Source organism: Symsagittifera roscoffensis, chromosome 3, assembly GCF_963678635.1.
Source record: "Symsagittifera roscoffensis chromosome 3, txSymRosc1.1, whole genome shotgun sequence".
Lineage (NCBI taxonomy): Eukaryota > Metazoa > Xenacoelomorpha > Acoela > Convolutidae > Symsagittifera > Symsagittifera roscoffensis.
Genome location: NC_087064.1, coordinates 8,034,626 through 8,059,559, shown reverse-complemented (window position 1 = coordinate 8,059,559; position 24,934 = coordinate 8,034,626). Strand labels below are relative to the sequence as shown.

The following is a 24,934-nucleotide window of genomic DNA, read 5'->3' as shown; positions in this document are numbered from 1 at the left end:
ATAAAGTACAAAAAGAGAGATCTCGTTCCTTGTAACGAATCAATTATGGCAAATAAGCTTCGTTCAACCACTTTGGAACGATTTATAGGACGGATTGAATCTCCGCTTACGCGTTAATAGCGCGAATTATATCGCTCGTTAATTGTCCCAAATTGGTCAAAATGGCAATCTTTAAACCCTCATAACTTTACCAAAAAAAATCACAGGTGAAATATCTTTTCAAATTTAAGCTCAGGACAACAATACCTTTTGAATGATATTTTAAAAATCCGTCAAAAAGGGCTAGTTAAAAAGTCGAAATTTGTCTGAAGAAAAAAAAACCCACCCCGAGCACAAATATTCCGTTACTTTCGTATCGAAAGTCGGAACAACAAGACTGTTCGGATCAGGGCGAAGCCCTGTATGTTCCGACTGCCTTTTAAGGTTTATGGAGCAGTAATAACTTTAAAAAATTAATTGAAATAAAATAAAATGAATTTTTTTTTAATTTGAAATTTTTTATGAAAATCATCCCCCCACACGCCATATAAAGTACAAAAAGATGGATTTCATTCCTTGTAACGAATCAATTATGGCAAATAAGCTTCGTTCAACCAATTTGGAACGATTTATAGGACGGATTGAATCTCCGCTTACGCGTTAATAGCGCGAATTATATCGCTCGTTAATTGTCCCAAATTGGTCAAAATGGCAATCTTTAAACCCTCATAACTTTACCAAAAAAATCACAGGTGAAATATCTTTTCAAATTTAAGCTCAGGACAACAATACCTTTTGAATGATATAAAAAAAATCCGTCAAAAAGGGCTAGTTAAAAAGTCGAAATTTGTCTGAAGAAAAAAAAAACCCACCCCGAGCACAAATATTCCGTTACTTTCGTATCGAAAGTCGGAACAACAAGACTGTTCGGATCAGGGCGAAGCCCTGTATGTTCCGACTGCCTTTTAAGGTTTATGGAGCAGTAATAACTTTTAAAAATTAATTGAAATAAAATAAAATTAAATTTTTTTTTAATTTGAAGTTTTTTATGAAAATCATCCCCCCACACGCCATATAAAGTACAAAAGGATATATTTCGTTCCTTGAAACAAACCAAGTATGGCAAATAAGCTTCTTTCAACCAATTTGGAACGATTTCTAAGATGGATTAAATCTCCGCTTACGCGTTAATAGCTCGAATTATATCGCGCGTTAATTGTCCCAAATTAGTCAAAATAGCCAAAATGGCAACCTTTAAACCCTCATAACTTTACAAAAAATGATCACAGGTGAAATATCTTTTCAAATTTAAGCTCAAGACAACAATACCTTTTGAATGATACAAAAAAATTCCGTCAAAAATGGCTAGTTAAAAAGTCGAAATTTTTCTGAAGAAAAAAAACCCACCCCGAGCACAAATATTCCGTCACTTTCGTATCGAAAGTCGGAACAATTAGTGACGATTTTTTGCGTGTTTGCGTAAAATACATATTTTATACACAACTGAGTTTCAAAATACTACTTAGGACATTTTACGATTGGTCACATAGGCAGGGAGATTTTACGGTTAATCTATGGTTTTTACTGTGATTGCTTCTAGAACTTACCTTCACGTTTGCTCAGTTTTTTCCTGACATTTTGCACAATTAGTATAATCGTTTTGGATGAGTCAGTGTGAGTTATATGAAGTGTCAGTTTTTTAAATAGTTGGATCGACTTTTTGCCAATTTGAGTTCAAATTGCATTTGACAGGTCAACCTCTATATCAAGTGTCGTTTGAATTAGTTTTAGATAACCAGTTTATTTCTATCAGGCGACATAATTTGATCTCAAATATTTTCCACAAAGCCATTTTGTAAAAATATAAGGATTTAAAGACTGCCAGTCGACTTGGCTATCATTGGATAATTGACACGCGATAGGTGAGGTTTAAGCTGTCCAACACATCGTTTCAAATTGAATTCAGGCATGCTACTTGATCTTTTCATTATTTCGCCTAAAGCTATTTGTATCACTTTTGCATTTCAATATTGTGTGCGGGGATAGTTGTCACAACAAAAAAAAACTTTAAAACAGTAACAAACTTTTGCTTGTTAATATTCTATCAAAGTTTTTTTTTTAAAAAAACACTACAAAGTATTTCCTAGAAAGAAGTCAACCACTTCAACCTGATACCATCAGTCTTGATTTCGTTAACCCTTATTTAATTTCCAAATAATTTTCCCATTTCATCAATAAGTTTTTTGATCCGACCAATTGAAATATGCGGAGGACTTTGTATTCGGGTGTGTTTTAGTTTTTGTTCTTTTTTCTTCTTGTTTTCCACGCAAAATCAGGTACCAAAAATAAGCATCATATCAGTGATATAGTAAACTGAAGCCCTTCCAACTGTGATTCAAACTACGTAAAAATTTTTCATTTTTCAATGAGAAAAACTGGTTTGAAAAATTTTCTTTTTTTTCAGTTTTCAGCAAAAAAAGCAAGCGAGCAGGTTCAAAATTGCTTATTTATGCTTATTTCAATTTTTTTTGAATTTGGATTAAAAAAATGATATTTTTTTGAAATCAGATATAGTGCACGCAAATTCCATTAGCTATGTTTTGGGGTAAAACTAAGTTAAGTTGAATTAAGTGATGCTTAGTAAAACTTAGTTTTACCCCAAAAAAATTATTTTATGGAACTGCGAAAAGTTGAAAAAAAAAAATGAACCAGTTGTTTTTATTTTTGTCTAATTTTTTTCGTTTTTCTTTTAAACGTTCAACAAAAACAATTTACTAGTTTGCCTATTTCACTATTAATGTCGAATATGTCTGAGTTCTGAAATGCAAAATAAATTAAGTAGAAAACTTTTTGAAAGACAGGCGTGATATCAAATGCCCAGAACTTATTTCAAACAATCAGAATGAAGCATTCAAATACTAAAACAAAACAAGACTGCTCATATCAGGGCGAAGCCCTGAATGTTCCGACTGACTGCCTTTTAAGGTTTATGGAGCAGCAGTAATAACATAAAAAATTAAAAGAAATAAAATGAAATGAACATTTTTTTTCTTCTAAAAGTTGGAATTTTTTGAGAAAATCATCCCCCCACACGCCATATTAAGTACAAAAAGATAGATTTCGTGCCTTGTAACAAATCAATTATGGCATATAAGCTTCGTTCAACCAATTTGGAACGATTTATAAGACGGATTAAATCTCCGCTTACGCGTTAATAGCGCGAATTATATCGCGCTTTAACTGTCCCAAATTGGTCAAAATGGCAATCTTTAAACCCTCATAACTTTACAAAAATTGATCACAGGTGAAATATCTTTTCAAATTTGAGCTCAAGATAACAATACTTTTGAATGATATAAAAAAATTCCGTCAAAAATGGGTAGTTAAAAAGTCGAAATTTGTCTGAAGAAAAAAAAAACCCACCCCGAGCACAAATATTCCGTTACTTTCGTATCAAAAGTCGGAACAATAAAACTGAATTAGTCTGAAATTAAAATCTTCTTAAGACTTCTTAAGAATGAAACAAGACTAAAATGAAAAACTTCCTGCCATACAATTCCATACCTACAGAAAAATGTGTGAAATTTCTATGATATCCGACTTCTCCATATATGAAAATTGAATGATAAGTATTTTTCCATAACCAAAAAACTTGATTTTTTTCTCTAATTTTAATTTCTATTGGGTTGTGTTCGTAGCCGAATGCAAAAGACAAATACCGTGGGTTACTCAAAAGTGGAATAGAAAACGACATTTGATAATTTTTGAGTTTTAAAAATACCATACAAAAAAGGAGTTTTTAAAAGAAATTCATGAAGCTAATAGGGAAAAAAATGCAAAATTAGTGCATCCAAGACTGGGTTATGCTAACAAAAAATAATAAGTTTTTTATGCAAAAAAATTTTTTGGAGAAGGTTTGTTTGACTAACAAATTCGATTTGCGGTTGAAAAAAGCACAAAAAAAAATTTTTCTGGGCAATTTCAAAATTACTTTGCCATTATAAAAAGTCATACAAATTCTAGATATGAGAACCTAAAGTTTTTCTTTTTTATTTAGTACAATACACCGAATTCCATCCAAAACAAGAAAAAAAAGTCCTATGAAATTTATATGAGTAGTATTTTCACAGACTTAGTTAATGGAATTGTATGATTAACATTTTAGCTCTATGGAAGGTTAAACCGTGCTTTTAGTAAAAACTTTCCAAGGAGGACTTTGTTTCTAATCAACATAAAATTTGAGATGTAGTGCGTCTCGATAAAAAATGCATTTTTTTGGGCACTTTCCAAAAGATGCTTAAACACGGCATTTTGGGTTTTTTTTTCACAAATAAGCCAACCCCAGTGAAAAATTTGGCGACTAGGTTCTTCAAGAAAAATCTAGATATCTTTCCTGTGTTTAGATAAGATTTTCATTGGAATTATATGAAAAGAAATAGAGTCAATTGAACCAAAAAGTTTAAATTTAGAAAACTTGCTGTCTGACCTTTAAATACAAATACTTGGGAAATAAATTGTTACTGTTGAGCTATTCAAATAGTGTACAAAATGGTCAAATTTCAATCTGCGCCAGTGCTCAAGAACGTATAACTTTAAGTGGTGGAAAAGGTTTCGTTATAGAGCAACTGATTAAGGAATGCAGTATAATAGGCGCAAAAATTGGAATTTTATAAAGTACTAACTTGGTGTTGATTTTATTAGATTAGAGCAATTGCCTCAAAACAAAGGGGAGCTGAATGTAGAAAACAATGGGAAGAATTTAGAGCTAGAAGCAGCGCAGGGGCTTTCACTTTGAAGAATATTGTCTGCAAATATTGACCAGACTTTGAAAATTTGGGGCAAATAAAAGCCTTTAGTTTGTTGAAAAAATAAAAATGTACATAGTTTAACCCCGTTTTTTGTTTGATCGCTGGATATAAAAATAAAAAAAACTGAACTGTTGGGCTCTGAAATTCAATGAAAAATGGCACAAACGATGAGCAAAAGTTGAAAGAAAAGTCTGATGTTTGAATTAGATCAACTTACCAAATGAAAAACAACCCGGACGTTGAAGAGTTTTAAAAAAAATGAAATTGAGAGCCGAAATAAGATAATGAAACTGTGAGTGCTTTGATGTTTTTTATCGGTATAAAAATAATGAGCATACGCTTTTCCTCTCACTCACCTATTGATCATTATTTTTATTTAAAAAGAATTTATTGTCAAATAAAGATGAGCGTGATTGAGTTTTTTTCATGAATTGGTATAAATGCGGTAACTGAAGAAGAAATATTGAGTGAAAAGACGTGACCAACAATCAATCCTATCCAGAACACACCGCTGCATTGTCATATTTCAACCGATTTCAAACCTCTATTAACAGAAGTTGAGAGGTGCTCGATTGAATGCGAGATTAAACAAAAGCTATGCCAACATTTCTTTAATCTCTTCGCTAATTTTAATGAACTCTGAATATATAATTAGTCAGTTCTGATATAGTTTTGCAGGAAGTTTTTATTATGCGAAAAATTAAATGTGAGCGATTATCTTGAGCGCTAACGGATTTTGTATGTGTTAAGATTCAGAGTTAGAGCAAGTAGGACTAGGGGATATAGGTTTGAGAGTTATCTGAGGTTTCAACTGAGGAGAGAGAAGAGATACTGATTGTTGAAGAATGAATTGAGATTGTGTTTATAAAATGACACGACAAACTGAGCATCAAATAGTACCAGTTAATTAATTACCAGTTAATTAATTAGTTTATCAAATACCAGCAGACCAGTTGACCTTGTCTGAGTGCATTGAGTTTTATACCAGTTGACCTTTAATTAGGTTTCTATTGCTCAAGTCTGACCTTGAGTTTGGTCTGGTATTTCACTAGTCTGGCATTGAGCTCGTCTGTCCTCAACACCCCCACTCAGGCTGAATTGGCTTTGTCCAATGTCAGGCTGCAACCCATCAGCGTTCGACGATGTTGATCCACCTTTGCCTTGCTCAGGGATTTCGTCAACAAGTCAGCCTCCATGTTTTCGGTTGGACAGTACTCGAGCGCAAATGTTCCATCCTCGACCCGCTCTCGGACAAAGTGATACTTGACATCAATGTGCTTTGTACGCTTCTGCATTACGGGATTTTTGCACATCTTGATGCAGCTCTGGTTGTCCTCGTTGATCACAGTTGGACCATCACACGTCATATCCATCTCATTGAGGAGGTATCGTAAGTAGAGGCCTTCCTGAACAGCCGCTGCCATTGCTTGATACTCAGCTTCGCTGGTAGATATTGCTGCAGTAGGTTGCTTCTTGGTACTCCAGCTGATTGCTGCTCCTGACCGCTGCACATGAAAACTGTAGCCTGTTGTTGACCTTCTGTCATCAACGTCACCTGCTGAACCATAAAGGTTGAACCCATCAGGATCTTTGATGTAGCACAGCTCCAGATCTTTGGTTCCTTTCAGGTATCGCAGTACTCTCTTAGCAGCCACCCAGTGTGTTCTCCCAGGATTCTCCAGAAACCGTGAAAGTTGAGTCACAGTAGCTAGGATGTCTGGCCTCGTTTGCTTGGCTATGTACAATAACGAGCCCACTATGCCTCTGTAGTCCTCACGCTGCATTGCCACTGCTTCTTCTGAGCCCGCTCCAGGGCAGTCCTTCTTCGTCAACTGAGTGCTGATATCAGCTGGTGTCCCTACTGGTTTGCAGTCAGCCAACCCAAAGCGCTCCAAGCAGTCTTCAATGTATCGAGACTGATTCACAGTGACAGAACCAGGTGCCCGTTTGACCTGCATTTTCAAAAACCAGGCTAATGGACCGCGATCATCCATCTTGAATCGGTCAGTGAATCGGTCCCTCACCCTGTCAACTTCTGCTTGCAGTTTGCAGCCAATGATGATATCATCCACCCATACTAGAACATAGATCATAGCATCATCCATTCCCCTCATCGTGAACAAACAGAAGTCATTGGTGCTTCGAGTGAAACCAGTCTCCAGAAGAAACGTGCTCAGCGTCTGGTACCAGTCCCTTCCTGCCTGCTTCAGCCCATAGATACTGCGTTGTAGCAAACACACTTGGTTGTCCCCGCTGCTGAACCCCTCGGGCTGTTCCATATACACAGTTTCTGTTAACGGCGAGTTGAGGAAGGCTGACTTCACGTCCATCTGATGAAGTACAAGATCATCTTGCGCTCCCAAAGCCAGTAGTATTCTCTTTGTTTCTGGTTTACAGGTTGGCGCAAAGGTCTCATTGAAGTCCAGTCCTTCCACTTGCATAAAACCCTTCACCACGTATCTGGCTTTAAAACGCTCCACTTGTCCCATTGCATCTCTCTTCACAGCAAGCACCCAGCGTCCAGGAATGACCTTGCGAGAATTTGGTCTATCAACAAGTGTCCAGGTGCCCATTGCCTTCAGTGACTGCACCTCCAAAGCCATAGCTGCTAGCCACTGCTCCCTTTCTGGTCCAGATACTGCTTCCAAGTAGCTTCTTGGCTCTTGTGCTATCACTGAAGCATGAGTGTAAGCCAGTCCGTATCGGATGGGAGGGTTCCGCGTTCTAGTTGACCGCTGCTCTGGAATCTCTGTTGGCCTCTGCTCTGGAGGCTCTGTGGAAGGTGGTTCCAATTCTTCAGTCTCGACTGGGTCATCTTCCGTAACCCCCACTGAAGCTGCTGCTCCACTATCATTCGCTTTATTGGTAGACTCAGTGATGGTCTTCGTGCTAGTTTCCTCTACATCAATGCATCCCTCGATTGATAGACCCAGTGTTTGTGACTGCTCACTGTCTACCAGAAAGTCGTCTGGAATGATGTCTTCATTGAACGTCACGCTTCTTGCTCGTACCACTCGCTTTGTCTCCAGGTCCATCAGCAAGTAGGCTTTGCTCTCCTCGTCATAACCAATGAACTTGCTCTTCTTGCCTTTCGGATCCAGTTTCCGCCGGTTTCCTCTGTCCAGGTAGTACGCCAGGCATCCGAACACTCGCAGGTAGTTGACTTTCGATGGCTTCCCATAATGCATCTCCATTGATGAAATGCGATGCTCATTGCTGGATGTAGGACACAAGTTGCGAACCCTGACTGCCGTTGACATTGCTCGTACCCAGAACATCTTTGAGAGCTTTGCATCGGCCAGTAGACATCGAGTCATCTCAGTTATCACCCTGTTGTACCTCTCTGCCACGCCATTCTGTTGCGGAGTATTAGGTACTGTAAACTCCTGTTTCACCTGCATTTCTCTACAGAACATCCGAAAAGCATTCGACGAATACTCACCTCCGTTGTCAGTTCTCAAGCACTTCGGTGTTCCGTGCTCAGCTACAAAGTCTTTGAACTTCGAAAGAGTATCGCTCTTCTTAACCAGGTACTTGACCACTGCCAGACGGCTGAAGTCATCAATGAAGCTCACGGCATAGCGCGCTCCATGCATGCTCGCAACTTCAAATGGTCCCTGGATGTCGCTGAAGACCCGCTGCCCCACTGCAGTTGCCCTGTTCTCTGTCTTCTTTGGCATTGCTACTTCGTGCATCTTCGAAGCTGTGCACACTTCGCAGAACCCTAGCTCGCCGACATCAACAACTGATATTAGATCATGCTTGTTGAGATGCCCCAGCCTTCGGTGCCACAGCATTGCACTACTTGTCTCCATCTTCGCTTTCGTAGCTAGAGTCATCGCGTTCCTCTTGAACTTGCACTCCAGGAAGAAAAGCTTGCCGCGCTGCTTCACTGGTAGCCGTCGACCATCCGGTGCCACAAGATGAGAAGAGTCTGATGTAAAGCTGAAACTAGACCCTCTAGCTATTGCTGAGCCCACACTCATCAGATTCACGTTGTAGCTCGGCACAAACAGCACATTGTGGAAAGTGTAGCTCCTCGTCACATCTTGACAGTCTCGTATGTCCACTTCCACCGAGCCTATGCCCTCAATCTTTGATATTGTACCGTTCGGATTCTCAACTGTTGTCCCCTCATCCCATTTCTCAAAGCTTGAGAAGACAGCCTTGTCGCGCACTACATGATCGGTGCATCCCGTATCCACAATGAGATCATCTCCCTTCATTGAGGTTGTTGCACAACAACTGAAGAACCCTGTCTTTGCCTGCTTGCAGTCCCTTGCAAAGTGTCCTTGTTGTCCACACTTGAAGCACCCTTGCTTCCTTGAAGTTGGACCACTTGCTTCATTCGAGCCACTGCCTCGAGCACCAGATTGACCACTGTCACTTCTGGATCTGCAATCTCTTGCCAAATGACCCTTCTGACCGCACACAAAACAGCCACCACCCGACGCTCCTTTCTTCTTCCTCACAGCTTGCATAGCTATGTGTCCATTCCCAGTCTTCTCTCCACATCGAGCTCGTCTCGAGTCATCATAGTTCCTCAACCTCGTTCTCAGCTCTGTAAAAGTCTTGGCCGGCTGGAAGCTCTCCTGCACCACGAAATGCTCAAAGCTGTCAGGCAGTCCGTTGATCACGAGCGCATTGAAGAGTGTGTCCGTAATTGCTTCCCCAGCTTCACTCAGCCGCGTCATCAGCTCTTGACTTCGAACGAAGTAGTCATCGAGATCCTCCTCTGATCCTAGGCGCAGCTTCGCAAGCTGGCCTACTAGACTGACCACTGTAGGCCTCTCCACACTGCAAAACTTCTCTTGCAGCAGTCTCCAGGCCTTCGTCCCATCGCCATAGCCATCCGCAGCCACGCAGTCGTTCTTGATGTACATCAGTGTGGTGTTGTTCAGGACCAGAGCTAGATGTGACCACACTGTGTTTCGGTTGTCTTTCCTCTGCTGGATCAGCACAGCTCGCTCCTGCATCTTGGTGTTGTACGCCGTCATCTGGTCAGCATTCGGATTCTCAGGTAGCGTAGGTTCAGCTTCTGGTAGATCGTCATTGCCCATCACAGTCCTGAACAGGCCTTTGGTATGCATCAGTGCCACAAACTTCGTCGACCAAGCTGGAAAATCTTCAGACTTTCCACTGAATCCAGCCAGTTTCAAGTCCATCTCTGCTTTGCTAAAGGCTAGATAAAAGCTAAAAAAAACTCTGACAGAAATCAAATAATTATTAAATCAAAAAGTTTAGAAATCTGGGCCCATAACCTGTTAAGATTCAGAGTTAGAGCAAGTAGGACTAGGGGATATAGGTTTGAGAGTTATCTGAGGTTTCAACTGAGGAGAGAGAAGAGATACTGATTGTTGAAGAATGAATTGAGATTGTGTTTATAAAATGACACGACAAACTGAGCATCAAATAGTACCAGTTAATTAATTACCAGTTAATTAATTAGTTTATCAAATACCAGCAGACCAGTTGACCTTGTCTGAGTGCATTGAGTTTTATACCAGTTGACCTTTAATTAGGTTTCTATTGCTCAAGTCTGACCTTGAGTTTGGTCTGGTATTTCACTAGTCTGGCATTGAGCTCGTCTGTCCTCAACAGTATGTGGGTTGAACATGCTAAAAAGGTTAGCAAAGTACACTTCATGAAGTTATAAGTAGTACAAATATTTTTTAGTCAAAGTAGATTTTTTTGATCTACATAGGCAGAGGCGGATCTAGGAATTTTTCGAGGGTGGGGGCGGATTTTAAAAGAAATTTTCGAAAATTTTGTCGACTTTTTTTAGGTTGACTAAATTGATTATCCGAGCTCTCGCAAAGCACTAAAAAGACTGTTTTGTCCAAATTTTCTGCGCCGCAGTCAAAATTTTGAAAAAAAAACAGGCCAAAAAAGGCGCTTGGAAAATGTTGACCAAAAATGGCGTTTTTTCGGCGCGCGCTTCCCCCTCAAATTCAAAAAATTTTGAGGTTTAAGTTGTAGGGTCTGTAGCAAATATGGATATCTCAAAATAGTACAAAGGGGGACCCTTTGGGTCGGCAGGGGGTTGAACCCCTGAGAAAAAACATCGGCCCCCGCCCCTACCCCCCTCCCCTAAATTCGCTACTGAACATAAGCAACTCTCCTTTATTTACCACGTAAACATCGTAAACAACATTTTAAAATTGCCTATGGCGCCGCTGCGTACAAATCGGCTGATTCTGATGGTCTCAAAAACTGACGTAGAAACCAGTTAGCTTCGGAACCCATTTAAAATGTCGCTTTAAAATGCAATGCTATGATTGCTGTTCAACTAAGCTCAAAGTCCAATAGGGTAAGCTCATTTCTAAAGGAGTTTTACTTGGTTACTCGTCTAAGGTGTGCAACTCATGTTTACACCAAAACGGTCAAATGATCATCCGTAATCACCTTGAGTTGTCTATTTTTCGACTATGTTCGACCGAGGAAGAATATTTCGACTAAGTTCGGTCAAGGAAAAAGTTTTGACAAGTTCGACCGAGTTTTTTCGACCGACAAAAAAAATATTTCGACTGTGTTCGACTTAGGCAAAATACAGTCGAACCTGTATTGAATCCAACTCACCTGGCAGGTGGGTGTTAATAGCTTCGGCGGCGCAGCGATGCCGCATCTCCAAAAATTTCTTTTCGAACTCCAGAGAAAGCCTAGGCCGTTCTTCAAAACGACACTAATGATTAGGTTAAACGACTTGTCAAAGTGACCTTGTGGAACGAGGCGTTTAATCGTGGTCCAGCCGTATCGTTTACTCAGGTAATGAGCATTGTGAAGGTGAACGTATAGCTAACACTGATGCTACTGACCCGCGGCCAAAGGAATCCATTTTATAGCGCCATGAATCACCTGGATGCACGTTGACAATTGGCTTAACAACTAGGTCAGAGAGAAAACTGTAGAGAAAAGTGGGAAACTGTAAAAAGGTCTGGCTGCAGTGCCTAATGATGTAGAACACTTGGGAACCGGAGAAGCTTCGGAGGTTAGTCAAACAGTAGACGTGGTAAGACATTAGGACGTAAGCCCTTCTTCATGGACTTCTACCTAGCTATGAGAATTGAACCCTGGCCATCCTACGCAGATTGACCGGCATATACAGTTTAACGATGGTATTTGCTTTCCCTGACTCCTTGAAACCTTGTACCGGCAATCCATGACGTTCGTCAGCTTGGTGAGCGTTCTGGATGGCAGCCCACTTTATTAGTGTGAGCATCAATTGCTGGGTATGCTAGTGAGAAGGGACGGGCTAGTTGGGAGCTGAGCTGAGCCCGCCCAAGAGGAGACTACTCAACTTCAGGAATCATCTGAAGACTGGGGCAGGTTGTGTTCGAGTAGCACATTTGGAATAGTCAACAAAGTTGGAGAATTTGCGCTCAGTCGAAAAAGCACGTGGGAAGCCATTGAATCTCTCCAATCGGTAAAACAGGTATGGCAGAAAAGTAATTGGGACTTTTTCCTAGAAGCTGAGGCATTGCCTTGTTCCCGCCATTTTGATGCATGTGTCAAAAATATTACAGACAACAAAAGAAAAACTAGAAAAAGTCAATTCCCAGCTTAACAAAAGTCAATTTCTTACTAAATCAATTAAAATAAATACCCAATAGACAAATGAAATTATTTCAGCAAAATGATCCAGTATTTTTTCAGCTAAGTAGCCTTGCTTATGTTTGGGTAACAATCCACATGTCTCATGTAGACAAGCACGTTTGGCAAAGAACGGTACGTATACCATTAAGAACTCTCAATACTGTTAATGTATCCTTGTCTCAATTGTTGTTAATGTATCCTTCCAAGAACCAAGAAAAAGTAAAATTTGTTACCGATTTCATTTTTCTTTGCATAAATTTATTGTTGGTTACTCCAAACTCTTAATACGACAAGTTGTTCAAGTTGTTCAAGTGCAAAGTTTTCTGACAAGTTTTACGGCTGTTTACTTCGGTTAAGCCTTGAGCATGCCTGCTACACGAGGTACGAGAAAGATTTCAGGTAAAACTACTGTAAAAAATACGGAAAACAATGCTTCGGATTGTAATTACGGCAATAAGCTGCAATTAAGTGAACACGAAATAGCATCCTTATCTTCTACAATAACTGAACTCATTGCTGGCTGTGATCACATCAACAGAATTTCTAGTTTTATGAACGATTTAGACGCGCTAATTACTTCTATGAACAACGAGATTCTTACGCTCATGAACGCCGGAAGTTACGAAACAAAGCAGTTATTATTATCCTAGATAGATTGCGTTTAAAGATAGACAGGAAATTGAGAGTCATCTAGAAAGTTCTCGGTAATCTCATAAAAAGGAAGGCTGCTGGAACGCGAATACGCTGATAAGTTCTGAGACAAATTAACTTAACGAGGAGTAGATACTGAACAAGACCTGGAAGGACCTGTTATCAGAATAATTTGAACAAGAGACGCACCTCGGCTTCAGGAGTACCTTTTCTGATAGCGAAAGCTTTCTTGAGAGCACAGGGACAGATATGGTGTCTAGCTGGAGTCTTGATGGAAGAAGTCAAAGAACGGGAGTAAGTTTTGTCGAGAAATAACGGAATGGTGTTCTTGAGGCGTTGAGTGACTTCCTTGTTGGAGAAGAGATGGTGTCATTGTTGCAAGTAGAAGAAAAGATGCTTAGAGCCTGACCAACTGGACCAAACAAAAAAGGAAGGAAAGAAGGAAGGCTACCATGGTCTTGATAAAGTTATTCTGTATATATCTATAGAGCCAGACTTGATGTCGGATGATCAAAAAGGACTCGGCAGGAAACTTGTTGAAATAGGGGTTAGAGACATCAAGAAGGAATATGAATACCTGCGTTCATATTGCTTCATTTACGGCAAAGGTCAGAACTTCTACGTACCCAGTGGCCTCAAAATGGATACAATCAATTCACGAGGATACAAAAAATGGATACAAGCCTTTTCCACAAAACATGAGAAAGGCTTATTTCATCTTTGAGTGAGTAGAGCTTCTAAATCTCTGGACTGAAAGAACAAGAAAGTCCATGGAGACCCGAATGAGAGTCAAAACGGTTGGGCTGCTGATACAAGGTCCCTCAGGGACGAATTGAAGCAGGAAGTTTTTCGAACACAGTGGTTATGCCTGGACGCTCATGTATGCAAAGGCAGTTATCACATCTGGATGTTGCCACCATCTGGTCTTGAGCTTCTGCCGTGGTTTGATGATTTGCCAGAAAGGAATCAAAGGCAACTATGGATTTCCCGGTATCGCTAAGTCTCTGCGGCTTTCAAAGTTGGCGCCTGTGTGAGAGAACAGGTAACCTCTGTATTTCGTAGCTGAAGCAACACTGATCGATCAAACGATATCCGTGCCAAAATATGTCAGTTTGGTACGCATGTTTGATCTCTCGTATGAGCTTTTGAGGAAAATGACGAAAATAGTCGTCGAAAAGACAGAGAACGAACAAAATAATGCGAGCGGTGCTTGTTATTGAAGATACAGAAATCACAGCGTGCGTAAAAACAGAATGGTACACTACTAAAGGAGACTCCCGTTGCCGATGAGTGTGACGAGATTCATCAACAATATTAGGGTTGGTACCATTATTGGAGACGCCGGGAGCACGTAATCTGAGAGAAATCAAAAAGACCCATGGTTAGCTTCCTTGTCATTGTTTGGCATTGACCTGATGATATCCACAGAAGCGATGAAGACTGTGTTGAACATCCTGTCAACATCGTTTGAGGCATAGATGTGATCAGTTCCCTTGAACTGCCACACTATGACCGGAATGCCAGAATTCTTGTGATCAGTTCTCTATTGACCCGGTTTGACCTCCATAGACCAGAAGTGATGATGGCAAGATGGTGGGAAGATTACTGTGGGATGTAAAAGAATGGAAAGGAATCGACGGTGGAGGAATCTTAAGAAAGCTCGTACTTGGAAACAATTGAACTTGTTTGGGACGGCCTGGAAAGCGCTGGCCATACCTTGGAAGTTTGACTGCGGCTTTCAAGACCCCTCTTTCACCCATCGGAGTCCAGTTATGGCGGCCTATAAAACAATCGAAAACATGTCTCTAAACATGAGACAAAAGCATCGTCTGAACTCAGTCAGAGAGAATTTCAGGGGGAAAAGTTAAGCTTAGCCTGCACACTTGTTTTGTAGGAAACGGATGCCCGCACTGACAAAAAGGGATTAGGATCAATTTTGTTATGAAAACAGTATGTTGAAAAAATTTAGATCAATTTGAGTATGAAAAAAGTACAAAGAGTAAATAAAAAAGATCAAGATTGATTTGGATCGATTTAAAATCGATTTAAATTGATCGTAAATCCCAGCTAAAAAATTGATCAAATTCGTTTTTAAATCAATTTTAGCCTAATTGTTGTGATAAACTTATTAAATAGTTTCAGACGAAATGAACTAAGATTAGTACGATTTGCTTCGCGTTCTCTTACGACATCACATCGCTGTATTCACATGGCAGAAATGGCATTATTGCGTGCACACCTAGAGAATGCCAATTTATCAAACCCAGAAGAAGTGAAAGGATTATTCGAAAGCTTTATTCACCGAATGGAGACATTGGACAATACTATCGAGCATCTCAAGTATGAAAATTCTCAACTGCGCAAGGACAATGTAATTATTCAAAACCGTGTACTTTGCTCTGAACGATATTTATCACGATCATGTTTGACATTTCTTGGCGTGAAATCCGGCGTGGATCCGATGGTACCAGTACTTGATATTATGAATCGTGTTCTAGGAGCTAAAGTGTCACCCGAAGATTTGGCTGCATGTCACTATTTACCGGGTAATGCAGAGAAAAAACCAATTATTGTTAAATTTATTTACAATGGGCAGCGTGACTATGTATGGCGAAACAGATTTACGTTAACTGACAATGAATCGACGAAGAATATTTTCATCGTTGAGAGGCTTCCAGAAATTGACCGAGATACAGTGAATTATGCAAAAGAGAAAGGTTTGAAATTTAAAACAAACAATTGTCAACCACTTCTCAGAATAAATAATAAATGGGTTCCAGTTAACAGTCGCGGTGAGATTGACAAAGTTGCCAGCGGATTTTCGGAAGAATTAGATGGTAACAAAATGGATACAGGAATTCAGGGAAATACACAGATAATCGACGAGTCTTCTTATTCCAGAAATGAGTTATTCCAAATGAAACATGGTACTGCGAAAAACAAATATGCATTGTATGGAAAACCTAGAGGGGAGAAGAGGCAACGAGAGAACGTTGATATGGAAGATAAACTGGACAAATTGTGTGGTCTAATTGAAAATGTAATCGCAGTGGTAAGCTCACCACCTGGAAAAATGGCAAAAGCGCCGGTCAATGTGATAGAGCAGGAGAACGCGGGTGAGATCGAACCTACTGATACTTAGCATTTTAAAAAAATCTAATCGATGACTTTGCCAGCTGATAAAACACTTCTTTTTCTAAATATAAGATCCTTGCGATGCAATTTTGACAATTTAGTGGGATTTATTGAAACTTATAACGAAAACCTATCGATTATCTGCCTTTCGGAAACTTGGCTAACTGAAACAGACCCATTGGCAATGTACAATATTCCGGGATTTCAACCGATAGTTTCTAGATGTAGAACCAATAAAAGGGGAGGGGGTGTTGCTTTTTATGTTAAGACTGGCATTGACTTTATTATAAATGAAAATATTGTTTGCGAAAATGGGATTGAGGCATTGTGTATTAGACTTAAAAAAGGATCTCTATCTTCAACAAACATTTGCGTATTTTATCGTCCACCCAATATAAATATCGATCATTTTTATAGTTTTCTGGAACGCAACTTTGAAACGATGGTAAATTCAAAAACAATGTTCGTTGGGGATTCTAATATTGATACACTGGTTGAAAATAGTTGCTCAAAAGGGTTGAAAAATTTAAGTAAAAGTTACAATTTTGTTATAAATAACGCCAACGAAGCAACGCGCGTTACTAACCGTAGTAGTACTTGCATTGATCATATAATTTCAAATTTTCCTGTTGCAACACATAATGTAATTTCTGGTATTAGTGATCACAATATTATCTTCGCCGATATTAACGTGGTGTCAAACATAGATGATAACATGACTTTTCGTAATCTGTCTTTTCTAAAAAAATCAACCGAAAAAATATTGTTTTTAGCAGATGTGAACTACCTGTTAAAAAATGTACCGGAAGGAACATGTGACGAAAAAGTTGAGTTTCTGATTAAAACAATTATCGATTGCCTAGATGTATTCGCTCCATTAAAAGTATATGGTAAAAAACGAAAAGTGAAATCACAATGGATAACTCCAGAAATTAGAAAACTAATTTTTAAACGAGATAGACTTCTTCGCCAACTACAGGCCTGCTGGTCGACTGAAACGCATGTCAATTATAAAATCATTCGCAATAAAGTAAACGCCTTGCTGCGATTAGAGAAACGGAACTTTTATACTAAAAAAGTGGAAAAGGTGACTAACAGTAAAGATTTATTTAAGATTTTTAAAAATGTAGGAATAGGAAAGACCGGGAATAACACAACGACACATATTGATGCGAATAAATTGAATACTTTTTTCTGTAACATTGGGTCGAAAATTGCATCGCAAATACCTTACTCATCAGTACCGATATGTAGATCGCCAAAACAAGTGCAATCAATGGTAATGTTTGAAACTAACCACAGAGAAGTTCTAGATGTTATCAATAGCCTTAAAAGTAAGTTCTCATGTGGACCTGATGATATTTACAATGAAATCATCAGGCAGTTAGGAGTGGTAATTGCACCATTAATATCCGATATTTTTAACGAATGCATTCACCTTGATGTTTTCCCAGACTTACTGAAAATTGCCAAAGTGGTCCCTATGTTCAAAGATGGAGATAAAACAGATCCTAGTAATTACAGACCAATTTCGCTGTTGTCTTGCCTGAGCAAAGTCGTTGAGAAACTTATACATTCGAGGTTCATAAATTTTTTTGAGAAATTTTCTATTTTAAACATGAACCAATATGGTTTTCGATCTAAGCGATCTACGATTCAGGCTGTTGCGAGGCTGACCGAATTTGTAAGAGATGCTACTAATAAAAGAGCGGATGCAATTGCTTTGTTTTTGGATCTCAAGAAAGCTTTTGACACGATTGATCACAAAATTTTGATGCAAAAATTGGATCATTATGGGATCAGGGGTAAAAGTAACAATTTGATTAGAGCCTACTTGACTAATAGAAAGCAGTATGTTGAAATTGGAAATAATAGATCGACACTTGAAAATGTTTCAACGGGAGTTCCACAAGGATCTGTTCTAGGTCCGCTTCTGTTTTTGATTTACATAAATGATTTACCTGATAGCACTAGTTTAGATACTACACTTTTTGCAGATGATACATCCATCATGACTTCTGGTAAGAATTCTGGAAAGAAATTAAGAACCGAATTTGACAAAGTTTACAATTACTTATGTTGCAATAAACTTTCACTGAATACTGATAAAACTGTTCTGCTCAATTTCAGCAAGAAAAATGGAGAAATTGGTCTTGATATAAAAGGTGAATGCATAAAAATGGTTGATTGCACGAAGTATTTGGGTATCTACATTGATTCAAAGTTAGACTTCAAGATGCATATTGAACATGTTATTAAGAAATTGTCTAAACTGTGTGGAGTAATATATCGTTCCAGAAAATTATTTAATATTCCAATGCTTCTACTGATATACAGATCCTACATCAAACCTGTTCTTCAATATGGCGTATTGGTTTATGGCTGTGCAAACTTAACAGATCTAAATAAAATTTTAGTAATACAGAAGAGAATAATACGTGCTATTTTTAGAATTGATTATAGAGAGAGCACAGTTGAAAAGTACAGACTGCATAAAATTGAAACGGTGTTTGATCTTCACGTTTACGAACTGTTTAAAGATATTTGCTACAATAATGTTTGTGATAGTACCACGACTAATAACGTGGCGTACTTCACTAGGAGAGTTGCTTCTGGAAAAGTTAATAGTAAAATACAAAGAACGAAATGTTTTCAAAATTCCATAAATGTTAGAAGAACCATTATTCATAATTATATAACTGCATCTGGTTTATTGAATGAAGATGTGACAAGTTTGCAGAGACATCAACTCAAGATTTTTATACACGATGTTTTTGATAATTATCTGCTTGATAATAAGGAAGTTCATAAACAGCTGTATTGTCATTGATATTTGAGTTTAAGGTTGTCTACTAGATAAGCCGTAGGCTTTTTAGACAATCCTTGTTGATGATTGTAAATATACATATTGTATTGTAATAATCATCAACTGAATTAAATATTTTTATATTATTATTATTATTATAATTTTAATTCATTTTTAAACGGCTCTTTTTTGACTGACGGCTCTTTTTACTCAAACTCCCACTCCCCCCCCCCCCCCCCACCTCACACGAGCTTCAATATATTAGTGGTTTTACGAGGTTGAGTAAGAAGACCAAATATGTTTGTCGTGGCGTTATTAGTCTGTATGTAAATCTTCATAACAATTGGACAATGTGGTCAACAAATTTACATGTAAAAATTTGCAGGTGGGTGGAAAAGGAAAAAGAGCCCATTTGACACGTGTGTTTCTATTTAAAAAACTGAAAAAAAAATATTTCATTTTTTTTGAAGAGTGTTTTTTTTGCCGTGTTAGCAAAAATATTGATTTTAGTGAGTCTGAAAATCCATCCAAAATGATTTAAAAAAAACCGCTCAAACCGCTCAAATCTTGCTTCAAATTAGGTGAAAAATCTCGACTCGGGTTTTAAATGTAGGACTTAATTTTGGGAACCAATGGGATATCGAGATTCTTTAGAGCGCATGCACGGGATAACTCTGGGTTTTAATCTGCTAATTATAAGATAGAAACGCAATTAAATTGGACCGCGTGCGGTCAAAATTTCTTTTCATCAATTGCCTCTTAGCAGCAGTTTGGAAATTTCGTTTGTTGTAAGATTGACAAAATGTAGTTAAAAGTGTGTCTGGGATGCAAAAGTTGTAAAATACTTTTTTGCTAATGTGAACAGAGGTTCATGACGGGCAGACAGCAGAGACAATGAAAACATTGCCGGCAAAGTCCGGGGAATATGTGCCAGTCGACCATTAACGGTATTCTCGAAGATAAATTTCCGATTGAACATGTCGGTTCAATTTTTTTTAGGCGCCAAAAACAAGCTGAAATTAAACTGTTCATCGCTGCGCCAAAGAAAAGATTGTGACGGACAGCTGATAACCATAAACATTGTGATCTACTGCTAATCCATTTTGCAAAAAAACGCAAATATTTGAAATCAGAGTCGTCACATCAAACCAAAGAGAAAGAGCCAAACAAAGAAACAGAAGAGTGTATCTAATCTACCATAGGTTCTGTAAACTCAATATAAACTCTTAGCGGCTGGACCACATGCACCAAAACTCCAGTTTAGCTTAATGCGTATTAATATTGTTGTTATCATGCCCTGAAGTCCGTTTAGCGCAGTTTCAGTTTGATTTTCAAGCCATGCTGAAATAGAGAGCTAGGAGTTGATCTGTATAGGATATATCAAATCAAGCTAAATGCTGTCCATTGAAGTTATAACAAATCAAGAAACATTTCCCCGAATATTGAGTTCAACGGGCCCAGTTTTTAAAGCTAACTGTGTGTTATTGGTATGCCTAAATTTTGCATGGGGTTATCCAAACTTTTGGTAGAAGACAAAAAAACAGAAGTTTTTTCCTTAGCAAGTGTTAGGAAAATAAATATAGAAAGCGCAAAAAATTCGACCAAACCCCAGAGGAGATAGAATTTTTCCTGAGATAAAGGATGATATTGTGAAAACTATGAGATACTCTAGAAATTTTTTCTCCAATTCTTTCATTTTCTTTTAATGATGAGAGCAAACATACAAACAAATGCGAGACAAGAACAGAAAAAAAGAAAAAATGAAGTTAGACTGATAAAAACAAAATGTTTCCAGAGGTGAAAGTTTTGTACGCTAATAGACCACTCGACGAGACTAACAAAGTAGCCTTCAGAAAACTGTACATTAAGATAAATCTCAAAACACTGCACGATATATCAGAAGGAGAAAGCTAAACTTAGCTACAGGCAAATTTCACGTGGAGTGCATTGAAATTTGATGTACAAATAAAGATGGTTTGGCTATGGGAGCTTCTCTCGCAGACATTTTTGAAATTTTGTGAATGGAAGAATCCAAACATATCTCTGCAAGAGATTACCTCCATTTGCAGGTCCAGGCAAAAAAAGTTTATCTCGCTTCTGTCCCTAATATAGGACAACAGTTATTTTTAGAGAAAAAAGAAATGCATATGAAAATAGTAGGGTTTGTTAACATCAAAAATGTATCATAACTCAGGAAAATGAAAGTAGAATTAGAGCTATTTTTTTGTCATGTGAGATTAAAAAACAGGAGATTAACCCCACAGGAGATCCAGACCGAATTTTAACCACGGCAAGTTAATTACATCCTTTTTTACAGTATACTCCAGAAAAAAGCTACAGAAAAAATAATTCAGCAGTTTAATCCAGAAAAAAAATAAAGAAAAAGGTAACTTAGCTTCTACTTGCCCTTAATGGTTTAGTACACGGCATTTACTGCCATAAATGCAATTTAAGTTTCAGGGTACTGATTTGTCAGCCATCGCGCCTTTTGACTTTCAGTAGAATTATCATTTTGCTCCTGTACTTCATGTACTCCTAAAAGCTCTATGTACAGAGCCTTGGAGTACACCAGTCTTGTTCTGAGTTGAGCTTACAAGTCTAAACCAAAATTATGGATCAAAATTTTTTGGACAAAAAGTAAAGTGTTTGAATTAATTATAGAGGTTGAAGTTTTTTTTTATGCTATCGACTAATTTAAGAGTTCTACCGGCTAGTTTCTTAAAATTATATTTTAAAGACAAAATTGTGTTACAGTTTTTCCCTCAACTCACATATGAGGCTCAAAAAGTAGGCTCATTGATCATTGGCTCAAGTATCAGCGATATTAAATCTTGTGCTTTTGTACCTTAATCAGTCGAGCCGATTCGCGGTTCGCTTAGGACTGTAACTACAGGATCGTTACAGCCTAAAGGCAACTACGACAATACCCGCCAATCTAGATAGAAAATTTATGCCTGGACGAATAGGTCTCTAAACATCTAAAACTCGCGAACGCCCTTAAAAACAGGGTCTCACGGCATCTGGACATAAGATTCAAGAAGTTTATGGTGATAATGCTCGAAAAACTTTGCAAAACTCAAGAAGTTTTGGACCGTCGGATCAGTTGATGGGGATACATCCCCGGTTGATCCGGACAATCGCCCACTATAATTTTGAATTCTTGCTCTTCTCTCTGGTTTTCAGCAACCAATCTTGAAATCTCTATCGAGATATAAGACAACTTAACTGAAACAAGTAAATTATGTAGTTGCAATGCGAATAGCATCTGGTCTCAAGATCCTATTTTCCAAGCGTGTTTCCCGTGATTGTCAACTCGGCTGCTGTGATTTGTGAATTTTTTTATTCAAATTCAATCCGAGCTAAAACGAAACTTCTTAAAAATGAACGAATAGTATATAATAGGAAACTTTCTAAATAGCTTTTCATTTTGATGTTTTATTGTCAATTAGATTGTAAAATCTTGGCAATTCACATTGTTCTAAAAACCTTTGGAATTTAGTTTTGTGTTTTGTACATTTGCAAGAAAAAAAATCAAAGAAAATCATTTGTTTTCACAATAAAAGGAAACTATCTGAATTTTTAATGTTTTTTTTCATTAATGGTCAATTTTCATTGAATTACCGAAAAATTTCGGTATTGTAGTAGCTAGCTTGCTGCTTTACAGCAATAATAACCTCTCCTCCAGTCATTTTAACTTAATTGCATGTGTTTTTTGTTGTCTCGACATAAGCCAGTTGGGTTTTTGCGTGCTACGAGTTGTTTTCTATGAGCCGAACGAATATAATTTTGCCTTCAAAAACAGGTGTTTAATAAACACATAGCTGGCTATCTGGTTCACTGAAATTGTGGTTACAACTTAAAACGAGGTCCTAAAAATCAAAAGTAGATGAGAATGCTTTAAATGTCAAACAAATCTTTTCGCACATTTTTGTGCAACTGCAGTTTTCAAAGTTTTAAGCTAACATGTACAAAGATCATTTACCTAAAAGCATTGAAAAATTTTAAACTGATTAAACGTTGATGATATAGTGCAATTAGTGAAGGGTGATCTTGAACAAGTGCTGCGTGCAGAAAATTCACCACATCCAATTTTACAGTTGACAAAAGATAGGCGAATGCATCTAGAAAGCTGGCATTTTTGATTTACAAATAAATTTTGACAAAAACTGTAAAACTAAAGGTGGATGGTATCAAAAACCAACAGACACAGGAAGCATACTAAATTTTAGAAATTGCGTTCTCCTTCAGTACAAAAAAAATTGTAATCGAAAAAACTTTTTTCGTGTTTTCCTCAGTACGTCTACAGGAAAATTCAACTGTAAACAAAGTTGCTTGTCGCGTGATGCATTGCGAGCCATTAAAAAGATCATCGGGGAGGGTGAAATAATTTTAAAAATGACTGAGGAGGGGATACCTCGTGAGTAAAGTAGTGATCCACTGCCCATCGCCGATCTTGATGGTCCAGTAAAGGGGCACTCATAGTCAGATGTTAGCGAAAAAGTGCTCAATGTCACCACTGCAGAGATAATACTCTTAAAAAGAAAAACGAAAACTTGTATGCCCTCTTCAAAATCCATTTTTCCAGTGCACTGAAATCAAAAATGGTGTACAGACTAGAAAGTTGTTGGTGCAAAACCATCTTTGTTGGTCAAATGGTCCAACATCTCACCACAATGTTTGGGGAACACTAAAAAGAGGATGCTCCTGTTGGACAGCATATAATTCAAGGTGGAAATGATAGTGAGTGGTAAATTGGAGTAGAAATAGAAGGTAGTTGACTAGGGCACCAGCAGAATTAAGTTACTGACTATAGAGGCGCTGCATATTTGGAACGAGAGGCCGGCAGTTAACATGCAAGACAAATTCAGAATGAAAAAGATGACCAAGCTTAAGTTCCAGAATCAAAAATGTTGTTTTTTTTTGAAAAAAAAAAACAAATTGGCAGGAAATATGCAACAAACGAGTTTATAAAAATAGTCAAAAATTCAAAAGTATGTGGCCAAAAATTAAATACTCTTTATCTAATAGTTCTTACATAACTTTAGTAGTAATTGCGATGTTTTGATTGGATAAATGTTTTAAGTTTTGGTTTGTTGACGTGTATGCCACTTTTCATGATGTTCGATTATTATTTTACATATTATAGTGAGCGACATTGAAAACGCATCTTGAATAATTTTGCTAACTTTTTCATCGAAATAAAAATGATTGAAGAAGCTGTGAAATCTTACAGACTAACGCGGTTGAAGTAAACTTGATCACATTCAGCCAATGTCTTACCTTTCTGTTTCCATGTCTGAGATTAACCAGGAAAACCAAGTTCTGATTCAGTTCTGAAAAGGTTGAGTAATGAGTTTTGTTTCGTTTATTGCCCTTAAAAATCATGGTACTAAACTTTCTTCGGGAAATTGAATTAGTTGAAACATAGATCATTGTCGACGTTTTTCTCGCCCAATTTTTTGTCTTAAGCTGAATTTCCAGGCAAATTGTCAATTATTGTTGCCATTTATCAGAGCAAGCAAAATTTTTTTTTACAAATTCTGAAATCTTTCAATTTGAAGACATTTTGCAAATTGAAAGTTTGGTGTTGCGTTTTCAAAGTCGCCCAGTATAGCTTAGATTTATTTTCAAAAAAATGGCTCTTTTTCCTTCCCTCCCCCTCACCTGCAAAATTTTACATGTAATTTTGTTGACCACATTCCTCTATTGTACTAAAAAATTACATACGGACTAATAAGGCCACGACAAATATATTTGGTCTCCATACACAACCTCGTAAAATCACTCTGTTACACTAATATATTGAAGCTCGTGTGAGGTGGGGGCAAAAGGAAAAAGAGCCAAAAAAATTAACACTTGATTTGTCAAATGAAATTATATTCAAATGTGCTAGTGCTTGTCAGATATTAATGAAAATTGAGTGAAAATAAGCTGACATTAATAACAAGGTATAATTTCAACA

General features: G+C 37.8%; 1 protein-coding gene across 1 annotated transcript in view; it reads left to right on the top strand.

Annotated features, from left to right (window-relative positions):
* The first annotated feature begins 15,144 nt into the window (after nucleotides 1–15,144).
* LOC134842523 (probable serine/threonine-protein kinase fhkE) overlaps nucleotides 15,145–24,934 on the top strand; it is a 38,100-nt gene continuing 28,310 nt past the window's right edge. The window contains exon 1 of the mRNA XM_063858905.1: nucleotides 15,145–15,167. The gene's annotated coding sequence lies outside the window, so the exon portion shown is untranslated. The remainder of the gene's footprint in view (nucleotides 15,168–24,934) is intronic.